Source organism: Anolis sagrei, chromosome 6 (assembly GCF_037176765.1).
Source record: "Anolis sagrei isolate rAnoSag1 chromosome 6, rAnoSag1.mat, whole genome shotgun sequence".
Lineage (NCBI taxonomy): Eukaryota > Metazoa > Chordata > Lepidosauria > Squamata > Dactyloidae > Anolis > Anolis sagrei.
The window spans coordinates 34,262,889-34,286,843 of record NC_090026.1 but is presented as its reverse complement, the minus strand read 5'-3'; the positions used below and the strand labels follow the sequence as shown (position 1 = coordinate 34,286,843).

The 23,955-nt window shown below is 40.6% G+C and overlaps 1 protein-coding gene across 1 annotated transcript in view; it reads right to left on the bottom strand.

Annotated features, from left to right (window-relative positions):
• Positions 1-15,687, bottom strand: part of SP6 (Sp6 transcription factor) — a 41,299-nt gene extending 25,612 nt beyond the window's left edge. The window contains exon 1 of the mRNA XM_060780892.2: positions 15,478-15,687. The gene's annotated coding sequence lies outside the window, so the exon portion shown is untranslated. The remainder of the gene's footprint in view (positions 1-15,477) is intronic.
• Between the last annotated feature and the right edge of the window lie 8,268 nt (positions 15,688-23,955).

The following is a 23,955-nucleotide window of genomic DNA, read 5'->3' as shown; positions in this document are numbered from 1 at the left end:
TTGAAGGCCAAAACATCTGGGGACCCACAGGTTGAGAACCACTGCTCTGGGTGGTTAAGTAGCTAAGGGGAAAAAGGAAAGGGACTGAGGCTGTTAGGAATTGTGGAGTTTGAGTCCAAAACACCTAGAGTAAGTCCAAAGTTTGCCCATGACTGGACTAAATGGTTGTCTTGTGCCTTCAAGTCATTTCCGACATCTGGTGACACTGTATCAGTGGATCCCAACGTCAAAAGAGAATGTTTCTAGAACATGGCCATATAGGCTGGACAACACAACAACCCAATTCAATGTAATTTCTGGCAGCCACAAAAATGAAGTTTCTGGAGTAAAACAACCATCTTCAAAATAACTACCACACAATTAAACAAGAATGGCACTTTCAAACCAGGAACACAAAATTTTTCAAATACAATGAAAAACATGCCTTTTAAAAAGAAAAATACCACATGTAGGCAATCCAGGACATTACTATAGGCCCTTTTCCGTGAGCAGTCTATCATCAAAGTCTTGCCAAAACCAATCGGTCTTCACTTTGCCACAGAAAGATAAAAAGGAGGCCTATCGAATAATGAGTTCCAGAGCCTGGAAGTAGCTACCAAGAAGGTCCTGTTTCTTATGTTACCACCAGAAGTCTGTGAGACTGACTAGAACAGTTGTTCTAAACCGGTGAGTCCCCAGATGTTTTGGTCTTCAACCCCAAAAAATCCCAACAGCTGGTAAACTGGCTGGGATTTCTGGGAGTTGTAGACCAAAACACCTGGGGACCCACAGGTTGAGAACCACTGGACTAGAACTTGAATAAATTTTCTTTCCCGTTAATTAATAAAGCCAACAACACACAGCAGTGGCAGTTACACACTTAAAAGAGAAATTGTCCCTGTCTGTCAAAATCCTCCCAACCAGTACCTGAGGTTTTGCAACATTTATGTTTCATCAATTAATTAAGCACTTCAAAGCCTGGCACTAATAACTTTAAAACAAATCCTCAGTCTCTCTGTCTGTTCACAACCCTAATTGAAAATGTCTTCTAATGAAAAACTGAACCACAACCACTAACTGAGAGCTGAACTGCCTGGAGAAACTTGCTAAAGAATGTATAAGAGCATTCTAATTGTTTGGAGATGGAGCATGAACACAAGAAAGTATTTCCCAGAGATAATGGAAATATCTTTCAAGCTTTCCCATAGCCTTCAAGATTTGTCAGTTGAAAATTGAGACGCTTGTGGTCTGGCAACATCAGATTGAGGTCAAGATGGGAAATGTTATTAATGAAAAATGCACAAGGTGAGAGAGGATGCAGCATTTTGCTCTTTGTTGAGCCTACTGGGAAGGAGCCTTCCTCTCTTTTCCCTCATTGCTGAGTTAATAGCATACAAGCCACGAATCTCCCTCCACATTTGTGGTTTTGATTTTTGCTGACTCAATTATTCACAGATTTGACTAAAATCTTCTAAGAATCTCTAGGTCAGGGGTCCTCAAACTTTTTGAACAGAGGGCCAGATCACAGCCTCTCAAACTATTGGAGGGCTGGATTATAATTTGAAAAAAACAAACAAACCCTTGAATGAATTTCTATCCACACTGCACATATCTTATTTGTAGTGCAAAAAGCGCTTAAAAATACAATAATTAAAATGATGAACAATTTTAACAAATATAAACTTATTAGTTTTTCAATGGGAAGCGTGGGCCTGCTTTTGGCTGATGAGTTAGGATTGTTGTTGTTATTGTTGTTGTTGTTGTTGTTGTTGTTGTTGTGTGCTCTCAAGTCATTTCAGACTTACGTTGGCCCTGAGCGAGGGCCTGGTAAATGACCTTGGAGGGCCGTATCCAGCCCCTGATCCTTAGTTTGGGGAGCCCTATTCTAAGTTTTCCAATGTGACTTTAAGGCCAACTTCCTCTGATGATGCTGGAGGACCTAGAGCAGTGGTTCTCAACCTGTGGGTCCCCAGATGTTTTAGCCTTCAACTCCCAGAAATCCTAATAGCTGATAAACTGGTTGGGATTTCTGGGAGTTGTAGGCCAAAACACCTGGGGACCCAAAGGTTGAGAAAAACTCGCCTAGGGATTTCTAGAGAGAATACCTCCCTAGGAATCTTTTGACCCTCCAATGTGATTCTGTGTTCAGCATCCAATGGAAATTGACCAAAGTGTCATGCTGGGAGACCTAGAAATCCCTTAATAGGTGTTTTGTTTTCCCATTTTAAACAAATAGCAATTTCTTTCATAATAGTTTTTCACTTTCACGGGGTCCAGTCCAGTGCCACTAACCCCAGCAAATGAGGTGGGCTGAGTATAATGTTACACTTTGAATGTTTGCAGTGACTGAAATAGACCAGGATGAAGAAAGAAACCCAGACAAAGGGAGAGCTGTGTTGTTGAAGGAATTCATGGCCAGAATGACTGGGTTGCTGTAAGTTTTCCAGGCTATATGGCCATGTTCCAGAAGCATTCTCTCTTGATGTTTCGCCCACATGTATGGCAGGCACCCCAGAGGTTGCAAGTCCTCTGAGGTTCTGAGACTTCACAACCTCTGTGGGTGCCTGCCATAGATCTGGGCAAAACGTCAAGAGAGAATGCTTCTGGAACATTACCATACAGCCTGGAAAACTCACAGCCACCCAAAAGGAGAGTTAATTGGGACTGTCCTTGCCAAATTGGGACAATTAGAGAGTATGCTTTTCAATTTCCTCCTTTTGACCTCATTCATAGATTTGGTACAGGTATTCCTTCAAGTAAATCCCAAAAGCATTTTGTCTTGGTTTTCTATGTAAAATATATTTGAGTTAGTAGTTAACAATAGGTAATGACCACTTAGTATGATAACAGTCACAAAATTGGCGACTCTCTGCAGGTAGAGGCCCGGGTGCCCTACATCCAGAAGGCAATCCTAAGGCCTGAGAACCGGCTTGTCCTTCTAGAACAGGAACAGATGAACTGCATTTATGGGGTCATATGCCACCCTAAAAACTTCTGTATTTCTCCGATTCTAAGATACATACACACAGGGCCGTAGCCAGAAAAAATTTTCAGGGAGGGTTGACAATTGGGGGGGGGGGGGGGGTTTGAAAATTTCGGGGTTGAAAATTTGGGGGGGGGGGTTGAAACCTGCCTCTTAGTTCATGCTGAAGCAAAGAGCACAGCAGGGGGCAGAGCAACCTTCAATAGCCTGCAGCTCCACCCCCGTCAACCACCTCCATCAAGTATGGCCTCCTTAATGAGAGCATTCAACACACACACACCCAACTTGGTTGCTTCACTACATCGGCTATTGCTGCAAGTAATGACAGTGTGAATAAATTGTCGGTATTTGCTTGAGAGAGTGCTTGCAGTTCTGGAGGGACTCTTAATTTTTTGCATCTCATAGACTTAGCAGCATGGGGATTTGGTTAACCAGTTAAAATTCATGAGTAAACCAGGTTTTAAAAAAAAATCAGAAACATTTCGGGGGGGGGGGGTTTGAACCCCTAAAACCACCCCCTCGCTACAGGCCTGCATACACACACACGACTCATTTATTTCAATGGGGCTTATTCTTGCATTAAAGGGCATGATATTGCAGCCTTTGCGCATTTAATTTAGTCTGGATCCAATTCAGTGTCTTCAAACTACCATATATACTCGAGTATAAGCTGACCCAAATATAAGCTGCGGCACCTAATTTTACCACAAAAAACTGGGAAAATGGATTGACTCAAGTATAAGCTGAGGGGTGGGAAATGTAGCAGCTAATGTGGTCAGTTTCAAAATATAAATAGATACCAATACAATTACATTAATTGGGACATCAGAATGTTAAATGTTTTGGAATATTTACATAAAACTGTAATTTAAGAGAAGACTGTCCAATTCTGATTAAACCGTAATTCTAACCAATGGAAATGTGCTTATGTCTCCTTTCAATAATAATAAAGAGAGCTAAATAATAAATGTAATAATAACTGTAATAACTGTAAAATAATAAATGTAATAATAACAATAATGAAGTAAAATAATAAATGAAATAATAATAAGAGTAAAATGATAAATATAACAACAACAACAACAACAACAACAACAACATCAGAATTCAATAATAAATAATCTTGACTCAAGTATAAGCCGAGAGGGACTTTTTCAGCCTAAAAAAGGGGTGAAAAATCAAATCTACATAAGTGAAAGCCATGCTGTTTTTCCTTTCCTTTATCATGAACTGATTTGGAGAAGACCAATAATTTCAAGGTGGAAATAAAATGACTAAACAAAAACAGAAGCATATGAATCCCTTCTGTGGTGTTATCATCCCAAACCAGAATGTAAGCTTCTTGGGACAAGATCCTGCTGAGTTCCCCTGCCCTCAAAATCACGATGAACATTGATCATGGTTCTCTAAATAATAGTGATATGCACCCAAAGAGCCATTACTATGACTAAATTGGCAAGATGAGTGTGTGCATTCAAAGTATTTGGCCAAAATCGGCCTTAAAAATCTGTCTGTGTCCCTGGTATTATCTCATTCCTCAAATAGTTTTTTTTTTTTGCAACTTTATGGCTGGCCAATAAAGTTGGGTAAAATTACAAGTTTTATGCATGATGAATCAACTCAACACGGTGTGCATTTTCAAGAGTTCTCTTTGCATAGCTTGGAGACTACACTTCTCCCAGAATCTCCCACCCAGCATGTGGATTCTGGATGATGTAACCCAAAAACCCTTCCCATTTTATTTCCTTGCTGGTTATAAGTATATATCAGAGCCTCTCCAAACTGTGTATTGTTGCACATTAGTGTGTCAGCTGCAGTGTACATTGTTCCCTTGCTACTTCACAGTTCGCTTTTCGCGGACTTGCTGTTTCACGGGTTTTTGCCTCCCAGTTTATGAATGGTTGCCATTGCCCAGAGCGGCGTTCTAATCCCTCCTCCTGACAATGATGGAGTGTGGAAGGGGGTTTCATCCTCCCCCTCAAGAGAGAGGCAGCCAATCAAGAGAGAGAAGAGATACAAAGCAGTATGTAAATCACAGCCTTATAGCCCCTTCCTTATAGCTAGCCAATAAAAAGGTGCGCAGTGCCTTTAAATCTCTTCTCACTTCTCCCTCACCCTTAGAATATGATATACATATATAGCGTTCCTACTTTGTGGATTTTCACTTTTCGCAGGTTGTCCTGGAATGTAACACCCGCAATAAGTGAGGAAACACTGTATAGGTGTGTCATCTGAATCTAAGGAGAAACCTAGGTTGTTGTAGGCTTTTTTCGGGCTATATGGCCATGGTCTACAGGCATTCTCTCCTGACGTTTCGCCTGCATCTATGGTAAGCATCCTCAGAGGTAGTGAGGCCTGTTGGAACTACCAGCATTAAAAAACTCTAAAATTGCAACAGCACAACAACAGAGAGGAAACAAAAAAGGATATCTAATCACCTCTCAACAAAAGTTTGCTCCAGGCAAACTGTCAGGCCATTATATGCTAATCAAGGTGGTCAGTTGAAACATTCACACTTAGCTCCAGCAGACAAGAGTCCTTTGTCTCACCCTGATCATTCCACAGATATATAAACCCTTTTCCTAGTTCCAACAGACCTCACTACCTCTGAGGATGCTTGCCATAGATGCAGGCGAAACGTCAGGAGAGAATGCCTCTCTAGACCATGGCCATATAGCCCGAAAAAACCTACAGCAACCCAGTGATTCCGGCCATGAAAGCCTTCGACAATATAAGGAGAAACCTCTGTTGGAGCTACACTGTCATATAATGCAATTTTAGAATATGGTTTAACTGCATTGAACTGGATTATATGAGTCTACACTGCTATATAATCCAGTTCAGCACAGTTAACCTGCATTCCAAAACTGCATTATATGGCAGTGTTGATCCAGTCTAAGTATATGGGAAATAAGCAATGAATCATATATTTTACAAAATATAAATGGAAGGTTTTCATGAGATACGATATGTCCTCATACATTTTACTACCACAATTTCTGTATGTGTCTGTATTTCTTATATGGTGTTGGCTTAATCTCTGGTTTGCTAGTCAAACTGAATTACTGTGTTGCGAAATGATGAATGTCTAAAATGAGTATCATCAACATGAAATGTCTGGAAAGGTCTGGTGTATGTTGTAGCTCATTGATGGGTTGGGAAAGGAATGTTTACCAGGAATGATGTGGCACAAAAACTACCAGAACTGGCTCTACCATTAGGAAGAGTGAACTATTTCCTCAGGCAGCAGTTGCTATGGAGCACTAGTGGTAGGCTTCAGGCGGTTTCTCCCAAACCCGTGACCATCTTCAGTTGTTGCAGGGGAAAGTTATCTCCATAGCACAGTTCGTCCTGTTTCCTTTCAAATGCCCTTTTGGCCTCAGGTGGAAGACACTGACCAATTGACAACATTGAAGTAAAACTCAGGTGCTGATCCATTTCACTTTTATGGGTGAAACAAGGAGGGAGCTCGCCTTCCCTTTTGCCCCAGGCAGCAAAACTTCCTGGACCAGCCCTGTCAAGTAAATATATCAGGATCTAAGGAAGCAGACCAGCAGACAACATATTTATAGAAAATTGGCCCCTCTATTTTATGGATTGGAATGCCTGGAATTTCAGTGAGCCATGCAATTCAGTTTTTGCTTTTGAACATATTACAGAATAGGGGGGAATGCATGACTCATATTATTAACAACTCTTTTTTCATTGATAACTATTTGGGTTGATGACCAATAAGGAAGATCAGATATTATATTTTCAGAGGAAGCCAATGGCAAATCATCTCTGAGCATCCTTCATGTTAAAAAAAAATCCTGAGAATTTAATGAAATTGTTTAAAGTCAACAGGTACGTGCACACTTTTAGTGAATTGGGAAAAGACAGAAGTAATAATTTTTCTGCTCAATATAGCATGAGAAAAATATCATTTCGGGATGCTTTTGCAACACATGGCATTTTGTCCTCCATGGCCAGAATATGTAAACATTTTGGGCCCTTCCACACAGCCCTATATCCCAGAATATCAAGGCAGAAAATCCCACATTATCTGAGTGTGGACTCAGATAACCCAGTTCAAAGCAGATATTGTGGAATTTTCTGCCCTGATATACTGGGATATAGGGCTGTGTGGAACGGCCTGTAATGGTCTCCAACAGTATAGAGGCCCTTTCTACACTGCCATATAATCCATATTATCAAAACAGATAATCCACATTATCCGCTTTGAATTGGATTATATGAGTCAACACTGCCATATAATCCAGTTCAAAGCAGATAATTTGAATTTTATATGGCAGTGCAGAAGGGACCTAAGAATAAACTGTATTGTCAAAAGCTTTCACGGTCTGATGCCTACGAAACATCAAAAGGAAATGCTGCTAGAACACAACCATACAGCCTGGAGACCACACATCACCCCAGTACTGAGGTTTTCTGTTTTGACTGGGCAAATGACATGGGTGAGAGGTTTTACACGTCTCTTTCTTCTAAGTCAGTATCCTGATCATATTTGTTTCTATAGCTGCATTTTAAGAAATAAGACAAAGCAAAAATATAGAGTCCAGAAAATAAGAACAAGCTTTCTGTGTCATATATAGCTTGGCACTAAGATCCTGAGATGGTGTCATGCAATGGCTAAGATTGTGAAATTAGGAAATCTCACTAGTTAAACTTTAAGCGAACTACTTTCACTCTTTTACCTTAGCTCTGTATCGGCAATATGGGGATAATGATATCTGTCTACCCTGCAGAGTTGATGCCAAAACATTGTGATCCTGTTGGTGAAGTTTTGCGAACATATAAAGCACATTACAGAATTCCTGTTATATTATTATTCCTAAGCTGCAATTGTCTTTTGAAAGACAGAATAAAGTGGTGCTAATAATTGTTCTTTTGTGCCTTCAAGTCATTTCCAACTGATATCAACAGTAAAGCAAACCTATCAAACCTATCTTCTTGGCAAGATTGGTTCATAAGGGATTTGGGTTTGCCTCCTTTCAAGGCTGAAAGAGCGTAATTTGGCCAAGATCATCCAGTGGGTTTCTATGGCCTAGTGGGAATTCAAACCCTGATCTCCAGAATCATGATTCAGTGCTCAAACTACTACACTATTCTGACTCCATGCTAATGATTAATTTTTTAAAAAAAATGCAGAATAGTTTGCTCATTGTGTGTCTGTGTGTCTGTGTGTGTGTGTTTACCCCCTTGAAATGACAATTAATCCTGTTTTACAGGTGGCTCTAGAATACAGCATCCCCAAGGCTGCATAGTAAAAGTTCAGCCATGTTCCCTGTGTCCTCTTTTAGGGAAAGATTGGATGTAATTTATAAGTAAATGATTGAATCCTTTTCTAAATATCTACTTAAACCATTCACAGAACAAAGTCTTAAATGTGTTGATTTTAGTTTGGATGATCTCTCAATTATGAATAAGATTTCTCTCTCTCTCTGTGTGTGTGTGTGTGTGTCAGGAGCAACTTAAGAAGCTGCAAGTCGCTTCTGGTGTGAGAGAATTGGCCATCTGCAAGGATGTTGCCCAGGGGACACTCTGACGTTTTACCATCCTGTGGGAGGCTTCTCTTATGTCCTCACATGAGAAGTTGGAGCTGACCAACGGGAGCTCACCCCACTTCCCAAATTCAAACTGCCAGCCTTTCGGTCAGCAGTCCTGCTGGCACAAGAGTTTAACCCATTGTGCCACCGGGGGCTCCACTCTAATAAGATTACAGCATTAGACTATATAGAAGTCAAACTGGCTTCTATGAAATCTTATGAAAGGTGATTGGGATTCATCCATTCCAGCTGGGTATAAAGATCATTGTCCCAGGATCTCTTGTGGACGGGGATGTAATTAAAAAAATACTTTAAATAATAATAAAAAAGAAAACTGGGCTGATAGTTTCAATTTTTAGATACAGTAGAGTCTTGCTCATCCAACCTTTGCTCATCCAACGTTCTGTATTATACAACACAGTCTGCCTCCCGCCTGGACCCACAGCTGTTACAATATGTACATTGCGATATTTTGGTGTTAAAGTCGTAATTACTACATAATGTTATGGCGTATTGAACTGCCTTTTCTGGCGATTTGTTGTAAAACATGATGTTTTAGTTATGATAATTTGATAATTTTTTAGTTATGATAATTTGTAATATCATAACGTAATTTGTTGTTTAATAGGCTTTTCCTTAATCCCTCATTATTATGCAACATTTTTGCTTATCCAACATTCTACTGGCCCGTTTATGTTGCATAAGTGAGACTCTACTGTATTCAGAAAGGGGTGTTTGTTAGGACAATATTTCCAGCCGGGCATGGAGTGGGAGGAGTTGCATTTGTCAAAAAGATGAATGAATTGAAAAACCCTCCTAAATTCCAAATCATAAAATGATGTTTTTCTAGTCAAGCATGGCCACAAGATGGTCTGGATGGGGGCTTCTGGCAGTGGCAGTCTAAACATAAAATTCTCTATGCTTCTTCATGAAATATTTCTATTTACATTACTGTCCTATTCAGGTACACTATCCGTAACAAACTACCTGGTAACAGAAAGTGGTCTTAAATAAATGAGTGCTATTTTTTTTAAAAAAATATTCAACTTTATTTATTCCTTTTGATGGATTAAAATTAGTTTAAAAGTCACCTTGTATTTCCGCCATATAGAAAAGTGGAGACTGATCTCCTTGTTGAGAAACCTGATTATTTTCTATCTCAAGTAAAGGAAAGTGTATATATTTATATACATCCACATATGATCCATACATCTTCATTTATGTTTTTAATGTGTTTTTCTGTTCCTCTTTAGACATCAAGGAGGTGAATTGACCTGGGGCTTATGAACCGGGACAGCGGGTAAAGAAGTCCCTAATTCAGATGAGCCTTTGGCAAGTCATTCTTCCATCAGCTTTAGTGTGCATTTCAAAAAGAGGATATGTACAAAGTGTACAAAGCATATGTGCTCTATAAAATATTCAAAGGTTATTACAGTAATTAAAGTATACATTATTTACATGTTAAATGTTGTAAATGACATTTATTGAAATTGGTAGAAAATATAGTATTTTTTGAACTCTGACCTTGGAGTAAGGCCACTGTAGCGTGACAGCCAGTGTGGTGTAATGGCTTGTGTCTTAAACAATGACTTTAGGAAGCCAAGGTTCACATCCTTGCTCAGCCATGGGCAGGACACATGCTCTCAGCCTCAGAAGAAGACAATGGCAAAAGTCTTCTGAACATGTTTTGTTCAGAAAATCCTTGTATAGAGTCACCATACATCAAAAGCTTGTGCCAGCAGGACCAAAGTCCGACAGGTTATAGGTTCAAATCCAGGGAGAGTGTGGATAAGCTCCCTCTGTCAGCTCCAGCTTCCCATGTGGGGACATGAGAGAAGACTCCCACAAAGATGATAGAACATCACAAACATCTGGACATCTCCTGGGCAACGTCCTTGCAGATGGCCAATTCTCTTACACCAGAAGCGACTTGCAGTTTTTCAAGTCACTCCTGACATGCCAAACAACAACAACAACAACAAACAAACAAACCAAAACCATAAGTCAGGGTCAAATCAAAGACACATGACAGCACTGGGCAAATAAATACATGTCTATGTGTTGTGGTCTGCTGTGCAATAAAGTGTCCTTAAAATTATAAAGTGGAGGAGAAGAATAAAATCAATAGGCCAGCTTTCAAAATTAATCCAACTGGTGTATTTTGCCCATTACAAGCAAACAACTCTGCCAATCGGTATATATAATAATTCGGCAACTATCACACTGAACCATCACCAGTGTATCATATGTTGTTGAACTTGTACATTTCTCATGTTCATAAAGCATGTGAAGCATATTACACACACCTGTTTTAAAATGTGCAAAGCAACTCTTAATTTGCAACACAACTGCCCTGTCTACTTGCTGCAAATGGACTGGCTCCCAAAGAAAAAATAAAGAAACAATTTCAGGTTTAAGGCACAAAATACAGAAAGTTCTCACTATTGGAAAAATAACTTTTGAGGGACTACAGCTCTCAGAATGCATGGCAAATTGGCAATAGGTTGACTTCTGGGAAATGTCATCCAAAAAGTTAGTGTTTTCAAGTTCTGGATTTGGCCCCGTGGAGCACAATCTAATGGAAGGTCCTATAGTCATAGCTAGTTGATATAAACAGGACTTACACAAGAATGCAGCTGTTGTTGCTGTTGTTATTTGTATCCTACTTTTATCTTACAGTCAAGACAAAAGCCAAGAGTCATTCATAATTATATTTGACTTTCGGACACTGCCAAAATGTTTAGATTCCCGATCGATCCACCTTGATCCAACTTCCACTGAGATTGCAAGGTCAGTTCTCAAGTTGGTTTGGCCCAGTCCAATGATCAAAAAAGACCTCCCTGATTTATCTCTTTTCCGTCATTTCTCAGCCTTATTCCTGCCTCCTTTTTAGTCCTGGTGTACAATAAGAAAGAATGGAATCCTTGCGTGTTATTAGATCTAAAACAAGGATTTCAAAAGCAATAGAAAGACAGCTGTGATAGAAGGGCTTGGTGCATTTTTTATCCCTTTCTATTGTATGAAATACCATAGAAAACTCAGATCATACAACAGAGAGCATATGTGGTATAAAGGCTAGAATGTAGGACTAGGGCGTTTGAATCCTAGAGTTTGAATCCCCACTCATCCTTGTCAATCCATTGGGTGACCTTGGACAAAAAAAGCACTCTGAGAGGAAGGCAATGGTAAACTTCCTCTGAATACATCTTGCTAAGAAAACTTTACGAGGAGGCCATTAGTCGATACTGACTTTGAAGGCACCTAAAAAAAAAACTTGGGTTTGCCTAGGTCAATCTTTGTGTTGTCAAAGACATTCATGGTCAGAATCACTGGGTTGCTGTGAGCTTTCCACAGAGGTGGCCCTAGGTAATTTTCAACAGTAAGCAAATTGTATTTTGCCCCCCCCCCCCAAACCAATGACTGATATATATTTTCTGTTTCTCATGGGAGTTCTGTGTGCCATATTTGGTTCAATTCCATCATTGGTGGAGTTCAGAATGCTCTTTGATTGTAGGCGAACTATACATCCCAGTAACTACAATTCACATATGTCAAGGTCTATTTTCCCCCAAGAGCGCCTCAAGAGCACCCCTGGGCAAAACCAACTATACTGCAAATGCTTACTTTGCGTAATGGGTTGAGCTGCCCCTGGCTTTCTGCACTGTATGGCCATGCTCCAGAAGCATTCTCTCCTGATGTTTTGCCCACATCTATGGCAGGCATCCTCAGAGGTTGTGAGGTCTGTTGGAAACAAGGCAAGTGGGTTTTATATATCTGTGGAATGTCAAGGTTGGGAGAAAGAAAGCTTGTCTGTTTGAGGCAAGTGTGAAGGTTGCATTCCAGATATATAAACCTCACTTGCTTAGTTTCCAACAGACTGCACAACCCCTGAGGATGCTTGTCATAGATGTGGGTGAAACATCAGGAGAAAATGCTTCTGGAACATGGCCATACAGCCTGGAAAACTCACAGCAACTCAATGTCAGTCTTCTTCACATTCTGATGCATGTACCTGTATGATACATGTTTTCACACAATATGCAACTACAAATCATGATTTGCCAGTGTGTGCAAACTTAGATATTTCTTGAACTTTGATGAGCACTCTTTGCACACCAATGAGATCTCTCTGTCACGTTCACACATTATGGCGGGTGGGAGACAAATCCTAAGTGTACACCTTTAAACGGCATAGAAGAGATCTTGATGTTTTACAGCAAGTGAACGAGAGCGTCACAGAAATGTTTTCATCATACTGTTTGATAATTTCTCCCCCGTCCAACCACAGACATGCCTTCAGAAACTTGTTTCCATACTCCACATCCCCAAAATTGAAGAACCGGCCTAATTTTGTTTGGTGCATCAGAGAATGTCGCCATGCTTAACCTAATGGAAGCAAACCACCTGCAGCTTGGCATCATTTTCTCTGAACAAAAGACTGATCATTTATGAGAAAGTCACTGCCAAATCATTTATCTTTAGATTGCATTATGATTCGCCTTAAGGTGACAAAGATTTCCCACTAATTTTGCTATAATAAAATACAATTACTCCATCCGCTACTCATTTATGAAGCCAAGAAATGACATCAAGACAGCAAACAACCTGGGCCTTGATTTTTTTTAACATTATAATTCAAACTTAATTTTAAATGTTGGCTGTTGTTTTCTTTTAATTCTGTCAAACTAGTCAACTTCAGTGAGACATCCCTAAGTTCATTTCTGATCTTTTTTATTTTTTTAAAAAACCTCTAAACTGATTTTTTGCAATTATTTCTCCCCAAAGGCTATAATTTTTGCTTTATTTTTCAGGAAAACATCCCGTTGAGTTATTCCTGCTTTTCCATACGAGCAATAATCTTTAAAATGGGATTGGTTTCAAAATGCAAGCACTATAATCTTTTGATATCCAGATCAAACTAACTTCAGTACCACCCACACCTTTCGAGAAATCTAACTTTTGAAATAAGATCCCTTTTTCTTAAAAAGAAAGAAAGAAAGAAAGAAAACACACCCACAACCACCCAGCTTTCTACATGATCTGATTGATAACTGTGTGGCTGCATAATTGTAGACATGATAATAATAATAATAATAATAATAATAATAATAATAATAATCCTGATCTCATGATCGTGTTAAAAAACAGTATGAATCGTTGATGTTGCAATCCCAGCAGGATTGAAGAGAAACAAATGGAAAAGCTGACACGATATGAGGATTTAAAGATCGAACTTCAAAGACTCTGGCACAAGCCAGTAAAGGTAGTCCCAGTGGTGATCGGTACACTCGGTGCAGTGCCTAAAGACCTTGGTCTGCACTTAAACACAATCGACACTGACAAAATTACCATCTTTCAGCTGCAAAAGGCCACTCTACTGGGATCTGCACTCATTATTCGCTGATACATCACACGGTCCGAGATACTTGGGAAGTGTCCGACGTGTGATCCAATAGAACAGCCAGCATAGTGATCTTGTTTTCTGTGTACTAATTTTATTGTGTTTCAAATAATAATAATAATAATCATCATCATCATCATCATATCAGCCGGCATTGTCAAAATCATTGACAAAAATCAATTGACAAAATCAATGTCAATGTTTATTGATTTTGCCAATAAACATTGACAAAATTACCATCTGTCAACTGCAAAAGGCCACCTTACTTGGATCTGCACGCATCATTCGAAAAGACATCACACAGTCCTAGATGCTTGGGAAGTGTTCGATTTGTGATTTTTTGATACGAAATCCAGCATATAGATCTCGTTTGCTGTGATATACTGTGCTTTTGTGTCAGTAAAATAATAATAATAATAATAATAATAATAATAATAATAAATATTATTATTATTATTATTAATTTGTATACCACTTTTCACCCTGAACCGCTGTGAGTCAGGCAGAGAACAGCGGTATATAAGTAAGGTAAATAAATAAAAAAATAAATAAACGGGACCCAAAGTGGCTCACAACATTTTGAAAACAATACAAGTCTACCATACATATTACATTAACCTATAATATTACTATTTGATGTTTGCTTCAGAAATATGCACACATGGAACATCTTGGGAATTTTTCTATCAATGTTCAATCAATAAGCAAGTAGAGTTATAATACTATCAATTTTTCCTGGGACAAAGTTCCACCAAATTAAATGGCATAATTCTGTGTAGTAGCAGTAGTAGTAATAGTAATTTCTTACCTGCCTGTCCCCATGAATTGTGGCAAGCAACAGCAACTTATTACAATACAACATGAACTATCAATTAAAAACACACATGAAGACACATATGGGGCTGTGCTACAAATTGTATCCACAATAAAACCTTCAACAATAAATTGTATCCACTTTTGTATAACAAAATTTGAAATCTGACAAATGTGGTGATACAGTATCAGTTTCCTAATAATATTGAATTGCACTAAACCCGCTTTCCCTCTGTTATTTGTCCATTCAAGCCCAATCATTGTTTTCTTTTCCACAGTCTGATCCTGTGTGGGATGGTGTTTTGCACAGTTTACTGGAACCTATTTCTAAACAAGAGTGTATATGAATGCAGCCTTGATTTTGTTTGTATGTTGTTTGAATACTATTTCACTTTTTAGAAACACAGCTAAGAAACGTGTCACTTTGGATGGTCCATAGGAGAGGGAACTTTCATAACACAGAATTATGGGATGAAGTGTGGATAGTCAAGTGTGATGTTTAAATTGCCTAGGAAGACTTATAATAACACAATAACAAATCATTTTCATTTCCTCGTGGAGGGATGGGAATGACAATTTTTAAAATGTACGGACACATGCACTCACACGCTTATCTGTCACCTTTGGCAGAGATGATCACTAAATTTTGGATGTGTTGATGTAGCACCCTTTCCGCCGCAACTGTGACTTGAGCATCTATTGGAGTTGAAATAGAGGGGGTAGCCAAAAGAGAAAGAAATGTAGTTACTTACTTGTTTAGCGATGCTGATGAGAGCAGCGATCCTCCAGTAGATGTTTCCACATTGGCTTGCCAGGCAACTTTTGTCCAAGGCTCCAAAGGCTAAATCCAGAATCTGATGATGGGAAGGCAGTGCCCGGCGGAGCACTGAGAGAGGGAGTGTGTCAGAGGCAAGTTAGGCAAGTATTTGCAAGAAGAGCTACTCCAGGAGTGACTGGTTCAAGCCCTGACAGCAGGGAAGGAGCCAGGGATAGATCCCAGCCCCACCTCTCAGCACCACCCACTACCTGCTGAGTTTAACCCTTCCAGGCATGGACAAGTGTCTTGGCAGAGGGCCTCCTGGATAAGACAGCATGCATACAGAGAAACACACACACCAGAGAATTAATAAATAAGTGGCTGGCAAGTGGAGAAACAGGCAGGCAGGCAGGCAGACATCTCGACTTGCACCAGTGGCAAGCATAGTCATTAGAAGGGTTCCTTCTGTCAGATGCACAAACACAGGATAATTAGAGACAAAAGATACTTCCTTCTCTTCCTCCTCCTTCAAGTCTCAATTCACTCATGTTTTTATCCTTTCTCCTGAAGGGCTGAATAGAAAACAGTTTCACTCGGGAGTTTTGGTGCAAGTCATCATCTGCAAGACAAACATGGTGTCTGATCCTTTATATGGATACCAAGCCACCTGAGAACCTAATCAGAACAATTTTTCTTAAGCAAGGAATACTCAAAGGTGATTCCTCACCATTCCTCTACAACACTTTGTATTTCTCAGAAGCTCCCCATCTAAGTATGTACTAACCAAGTCTGATCCTCAAACCTTTTTCCAACTGTCCCAGTTTGGCTAGGGGGTACATCTAAATTGTAGAATTAATGCAGTTTGGTCAGGAGTACAGCAGGGTTGCACACTCTCACCCAACCTATTCAACTTGTATGCAGAACACGTCATGTGATGTGTAGGGCTTGACGAATCCAAGGTTGGAGTTAAAATTGCTGGTAGAAACAATAACAACCTTAAATATACAGATGATACCACTTTGATGGCTTAATGCAAGGAGGAGCTGAGGAGCCTTCTAACCAAGGTGAAAAAAGAAAGTACAAAAGCCAGGTTGCAGTTAAACATAAACAACCCCAAGTTTATGACACTTTGGCCACATACTGAGAAGACAAGAAAGCTTAGAGAAGACAATGATGCTGGGAAACATGGAAGGAAAAAGGAAGAGGAGCCGACCAAGGGCAAGATGGATGGATGGTATCTTTGAAGTGACTGGCTTGACACTGAAGGAGCTGGCAGTGGCGACAGCCGACAGGGAGCTCTGGCGTGGGCTGGTACATGAAGTCACGAAGAGTCGGAAGCTACTGAACAAATAAAGAATAACAACAACATGGCAACCAGACTAATTGATAACTGGCAAATAGAGGGAGAAAATGTGGAGTCAGTGGCAGACTTTGTATTTCTAGGTGTGAAGATTACTGCAAACACAGACTGCAGCCAAGAAATCAGAAGACGTTTACTTCTTGGGAGGAGAGCAATGACCAATCTTGAAAAAATGGTGAAGAGTAGAGACATCATACTGGCAACAAAGATCCACATAGTTAAAACAATGGTAATCCCTGTAGTAACCTATGGATGTGAGAGCTAGACCATAAAGAAGGCAGAGTGAAGATAGATGCTTTTGAACTAGAAGAAAATTCTGAGAGTTCATTGGACCATGAAAAAGATCAAACCAGTCCATACTCCAGGAAATAAAGCCCGACTGCTCACTGGAGGGAAGTGTATTAGAGGCAAAAATGAAGTACTTTGGCCACATAATGAGAAGACAGAAAAGCTTGGAGAAGATAATGATGATGGGGGAAAAGGAAGGAAAAAGGAAGAAGGGCTGATCAAGGGCAAAATGGATGAATGTTATCCTTGAAGTGAATGGCTTGACCTTGAAGGAGCTGGAGGTGGCGTCATGGGCTGGTCCATGAGGTCATAAAGAATCAGAAGCGACTGAATGAACGCCAGTGCTATAGGCTCCTGGGATGTGTAGTTTGTTGAGGCACCAGCATTTTTTTTGGCAAAAAGGCCTAAAGACCTTGTAAAACTATAGCTTCAGTGATTCCATACCATGGGACTATGGCAGTAAAAGTGGTATCAAACTGCATTAGTTCTACATTGAGAAGGGCCAACTATATCCCAAGTGATTCAGTCAAGTAAGTCACACAGACACCAGGCAGGAAGAGCCACATAATGGCTAGCCAAACAATACAGGTTCATTTCTGGCTCCAAAGGTAGTAAAATAGTCACAATCTCCATATCAGTGACCCTCATTTCTGAAATCCATTCTTAGACATAAGGAGGGGAGTGTCTTCTCACTATGATACTAAGATATAGTTATAAGATTCCTACTGCATGGAGTGCCAGTACCTTTCAGCTAAGGAGGTACCTATTGATCTACTCACATTTGCATGTTTTCGAACTGCTAGGTGGGCAGATGTTCAAGCTGGGTTTAGAAAAGGCAGAGGAACGAGAGACCAGATTGCCAATATCCGCTGGATAATGGAGAAAGGCAGGGAGTTTCAGAAAAACATCTATTTCTGCTTCATTGACTATTCTAAAGCCTTTGACTGTGTGGATCATAATAAATTGTGGCACGTTCTTGGTGGGATGGGCATACCAAGCCACCTCGTCTCTCTCCTGAGGAATCTGTACAAGGACCAAGTAGCAACAGTCAGAACTGACCACGGAACAACAGACTGGTTCAAGATTGGGAAAGGCGTACGGCAAGGCTGCATACTCTCACACAACCTTTTTAACTTGTATGCAGAACACATCATGCGATGTGCGGGGCTTGATGACTTCAAAGCTGGGGTGAAAATTGCTGGAAGAAACATGAACAACCTCAGATATGCAGATGACACCACTCTGATGGCCGAAAGCGAGGAGGAGCTGAGGAGCCTTCTAATCAAGGTGAAAGAAGAAAGCGCAAAAGCTGGGTTGCAGCTAAACATCAAAAAAACCAAGATTATGGCAACAAGAATGATTGACAACTGGAAAATAGAGGGAGAAAATGTGGAGGCTGTGACAGACTTTGTATTTCTAGGTGCAAAGATTACTGCAGATGCAGACTGTGGCCAGGAAATCAGAAGACGCTTACTTCTTGAGAGGAGAGCAATGTCCAATCTCGATAAAATAGTAAAGAGCAGAGACATCAGACTGGCAACAAAGATCCGCCTAGTCAAAGCCATGGTATTCCCTGTAGTAACCTACGGATGTGAGAGCTGGACCTTAGGGAAGGCTGAGCGAAGGAAGATCGATGCTTTTGAGCTGTGGTGTTGGAGGAAAGTTCTGAGAGTGCCTTGGACTGCGAGAAGATCCAACCAGTCCATCCTCCAGGAAATAAAGCCCGACTGCTCATTGGAGGGAAGGATACTACAGACAAAGTTGAAGTACTTTGGCCACATCATGAGGAGACAGCAAAGCCTAGAGAAGACAATTATGCTGGGGAAAGTGGAAGGTAAAAGGAAGAGGGGCTGACCAAGGGCAAGATGGATGGATGGCATCCTTGAAGCGACTGGACTGACCTTGAAGGAGCTGGGGGTGGTGACGGCTGACAGGGAGCTCTGGCGTGGGCTGGTCCATGAGGTCATGAAGAGTCAGAGATGACTGAATGAATGAACAACAACAGGTGGGCAGAAGCGGGGCTCACAGCAGGAGCTCACCCTGCTCCCTGGATCTGAAGTGCCAACTTTTCAGTCAGCAATTTCTGCAGCTCAGCAGTTTAACTCACTGCACCACCAGATGTAAATCTTGTTAAATTCTTCTCATGCTACCTGAAATTTTATCAATTTTTGCCAGTAATGTACACTTTCAAGACTAAATTCATCCTAGGATTGCCAGGTCAGGAGTATTTTATACCTTGAGATTTTAGCACAGAATCTGAAAACTTAGGAACGTCTTGTAATGGCATAAAAACAAGGAACTGGTGGTGTTAATGGGGAGATATTACTAAATGATGTTAGTGGTGATATTAATAAGAATGATACATTAAGTACCAAGCATAAGTTTAACAAATAAGGAAAATACACCTATGAATATTTCAAGACAATGCTTTTTACCCTGAAATTCCTCCTCTTTAGCCTGATGAATACAAAAGAGGCACCAGACCTGGAAGACTGGCAACTCTAATTAATAGCCACAGATAATCAATTACCCTAGGTGCCTTCGGTGAAGGATGTAGTTACTCCCTGCTTAAAGTACATACTGGCATTCTGAATCAAGAAACCTGAATTCACTCTCTAGCTCATGGAAATAAATAATTTTTGTAGGCATGTTTGCTATGTTCCTGCTATTCTACTTTAGGTGATTATGTCAAGAGGCAGATGGCTATACGTGTATCAGCTGACCTACTTCACTTCCTTCCACTGTACGTAACTTTGCCCTGCTAATTTCTTTATCTATATTGCCATAGTCATAAGGGCTGGAAACATTCAGTGGAAGCTGAAAATTTCACAATGCTGAATACTCCACCTAGTCCCAGTTTCCTCGCTTGTGGAGCATGACCGATGAATGCATAGAGCCTTAGATTTGTGAAACACTTGTGTTAGCAAGAGTGCCACCTACTGATGTTCTCCACAACATCTTTCCAAGAGGGTAATTTCAGTTGAGGTTGGTATTGGATGTATGCTTTCTATGGTGAAACTGATTCTTCCCTACACCTTTGATGTCTGGAAGCACACATTCAAAAACACCACAAACAATTAGCTATAAGGAGCTTTGCACATACCCAAAACTATGGGCAATTGGTGCACACCCAAAACTACTCTCAGAACACAACCAGTTTTTCCCTTCCTTGGATAACTTGTGTTGTCTTCACAAGAAGTATGTGTGCACACCCTGTTGATCTTAGGGTGCCCAAAGGGCCCAGCTTTCAAGGGATTAAACATAAATTGGTCTGTCCAATTTAGCACTGTCTACTTCCAGGTAGCCACTCTCCATATGTTTAGACCAGGGAAGCTTCTACAGATGCCATAACATGAACTTGAGACTCTACACATTAGTGTTGGGGTAAAGTTACTTTTCAGATTACAGTTCCTATAAACTAGGTATAGGCAACTATGGAAAGCTCCTCCTCCTCCTCCACCACCACCACCACCACCACCACGTGTGTGTGTGTGTGTGTGTAGTGAAAATTCCCTAAAGCCCCAATAGCATTGTGAGAAGATGGGCCTGATTTGAAATCACTACACCTCTGCAACCATAAACCACTCATGAATGAAACTCTTACCCCTTGAAAGAGTGGGACACAGAGTTTCAGATGATTATCGCTAAGTGCCTCTCCCAGCACACGAACAGTCCCTAGCCTCAGTCATTCACAAGATGGCAATACCACAATACAGGGCATAATGAACTGTTCTCCACTTGCAGAGTTATTCTTTACATTGATAACCTGATAACTCATTAAATTAGTAGTATCTTTTGGTGTTGTTTTTTTTTCCCTATCAGGAGCAACTTGAGAAACTGCAAGTCGCTTCTGGTGTGAGAAAATTGGCCGTCTACAAGGACATTGCCCAGAGGATGCTGGGATGTTTTGATATTTTACCATCCTTGTTGGAGGCTTCTCTCATGTCCCCACATGGGGAGCTAGATCTGACAGAGGGAGCTCATCCTCGCTCCCCCCAGATTCGAACCTGCAACCTGGCAGTCTTCAGTCCTGCTGGCACAAGGATTTAACCCATTGCCTCACCAGGTGTTCGATAACTTTTGCTGTAACTAATGTGTTGCCATCATGAAATATACTGCTTTAAAATTAGTTCCATTATTTTGAAACAACCTGCACAGTATTTGAGTTTCAAAAAAAGGACATTATTTTTTAAGGCTGGTGGATTCTGAAAGTGGAAACGCAAACCATAACTTCTTCTGATCTGTACTATATGGTGTAGTTTCCAATGGGATTTAGAGCCAACCCCTACCATTAGAAAGAGTGAGGTAAGCACCTCTGGCAGCAGATGCTAAGGACCAGAATATGGCAAACCAGGGAAGGAAAAGGGGCGAGTGTAGTGTGGCTTTCCTGAACACAGGAAGCTATCCTGCTGCCCTCAGGTGGGGGAGAATGCCGTCGTCTCTTTGCCAGTCTGGCCAGTTTCTATAGGTGGAAAGGGTGTGTCTGTGCCATTTTGTTCTGTGCCTCAGCAAGCAAAAAGTATTGGGTTAGCCTTGGTTACGTTACTCCATCATCATTAACACACCATATAAAAATCTGGTTTGTTGAAAGTATAGTACCCTCCTCCACATCTTTTCACCCATTTTCAGTTTCTTTCAGGAAACCAAACTCTGGGGATGCCACTGGTTAAACCACAAGGCAGGTACAGCTGTGCTTTTTGGCAAACAGGATTAACCACCAACTATTCACTCAACAATTAAACTACAGTGTTGGACAGGGATGGTTCTTGGCCAATCTCCATCCCTTCCCTCTGACCAAAATTGAGAAGGATGAGGATCCACACCCACCCACCCCCCCAAAAAACAAAAAACACAAGAACTTAGAAATGTGGCTTTTGTGGACCCCAACTACCAGATTCTTGCAATTTGGTGACCATGCTTGTTGGGGAATGTGGGGTATTGCTGTCTCTCGAATCCACTTTTCTAATATTTGGGAGACATCTTATGTATGTTGCAGATTCTCCTTGAAGACAGTATGCTGAACTAGTTGGCTCCATGTGCTCTGGTTGGCTTCCTCATTTTCTGTTTCCATGAGTACTGGATGCCTGAACATGCACACAAGATGAATTTAAGGTATTTGTCTCACAAGCTGGTTGTGATGATCAGACCAATACTTAGAGCTGGAGTGCCAAACATTACTCTGTGAAGTGAACATAGCATGCTGAGATTCCAGTATCTTCAGTGGCTGAAATATGGCTATGGAACTCCCTCCCCAGCAAAATCAGATCAATGTATTGTCGAAGGCTTTCATGGCCGGAATCACTAGGTTTGTAGGTTTTTTGGGCTATATGGTCACATTCTAGAAGCATTTTCTCCTGCTGTTTTGCCTACATCTATGGCAAGCATCTCACAGACTATGAGGATGCCTGCCATAGATGCAGGTGAAACGTCAGGAGAGAATGCTTCTAGAATGTGGCCATATAGCCCAAAAAACCTACTATAACCCAAAATCAGATCAGCTCCCTCCCTCCTGACCTCCACAAAGAAATTAAAAACAGGGCTGTGGGACGAAGCCTTTGGACAGTAATGTAGTACAATAAGTGAAGATGGAATATGTGAAATCACAACTGGAATGCCTCCTTGACTATGATTTTGGATTGTGTATTGTTTTTGATGCTGTAATTGGTTTTAATGTTAATATGCTTTTTAACCTGATGTTTTTAATGTATATACTTATTTTATTATATGTCCACTTTATGTGGCATCAAATTGTTGCCTATTGTAAGGCCACTCTGAGTCTCCTTCGGGGAGAAAAGGGTGGGGTACAGTAAATAAATTGAAATATTCATTTCTTTGCACAGATTTGCTTGTCTTTGCAAAGGAAAACAACTAAACAAGAATGCATACTATCTGCTAAGACTGTGGGATTCCAAATATATGGGTTCAAGGGCATTCAAGAAATTTAAGCTATTGTTATGTATTTGCTGTGTCAATCTCCTACTCAACCTCCATGAAGCTCAAAGTGGTATTCATGATTGTCCACCATGGATTTTATCCTCATAACAACACCTAGTGGGTATCATGACTGAATGAAAATGTGAACATGGGTCTTAATTTAACTTACCAACCATTAAGCACTGGAGAAATAATTTAATAGGGGAAACCCAGTCTTACCAGTTCATTTAGTTTAGTTCTCAATGATTTCTTGACCACGTGTCTCCAAATCACATGCATTTATTGAGACTCTCTTGGGTCTATTAATCTAATGATACTTCCCATAATATTAAGAGACAACCCAGTGATTCTGGCCATGAAAGCCTTCGACAACACAGACCACTGAGTCTTCCTCTATGGAGCAGCGAGGTTAATTGAAATGCAGCATTCACAAGTGTCTCACGCAGACAAGAGTTCTTTCTCCCGTTCTGAACATTCCATAGATATATAAATCTCACTATACACCAACAAACCCCTCAACCTCTGAGGATGCCTGAAATAGATGTGGGCAAAACATCAGGAGAGAATGCTTCTGGAACATGGCCATACAGCCCGAAAAATACACAGCAACCCAATCCAGAAAGCATTACAGCTATGAAATAGCTACAGATTAAAAGTAGAGTCTATGTTTGAATTCACTTTCTTTAGAGAGAGAGGAAGATGTGATTGCCCCTCACCATCACCCAGACCTTGGAAAAGTTTATTTCTAGGCTTCAGTTCCCAAAATGCTCAAGCAAGAATAAGAGACTATAGTTCAAGGGTCCCCAAACTAAGGCCCGGGGGCCGGATACGGCCCTCCAAGGTCATTTATCTGGCCCTTACTCAGGGTCAATCTAAGTCTGAAACAACTTG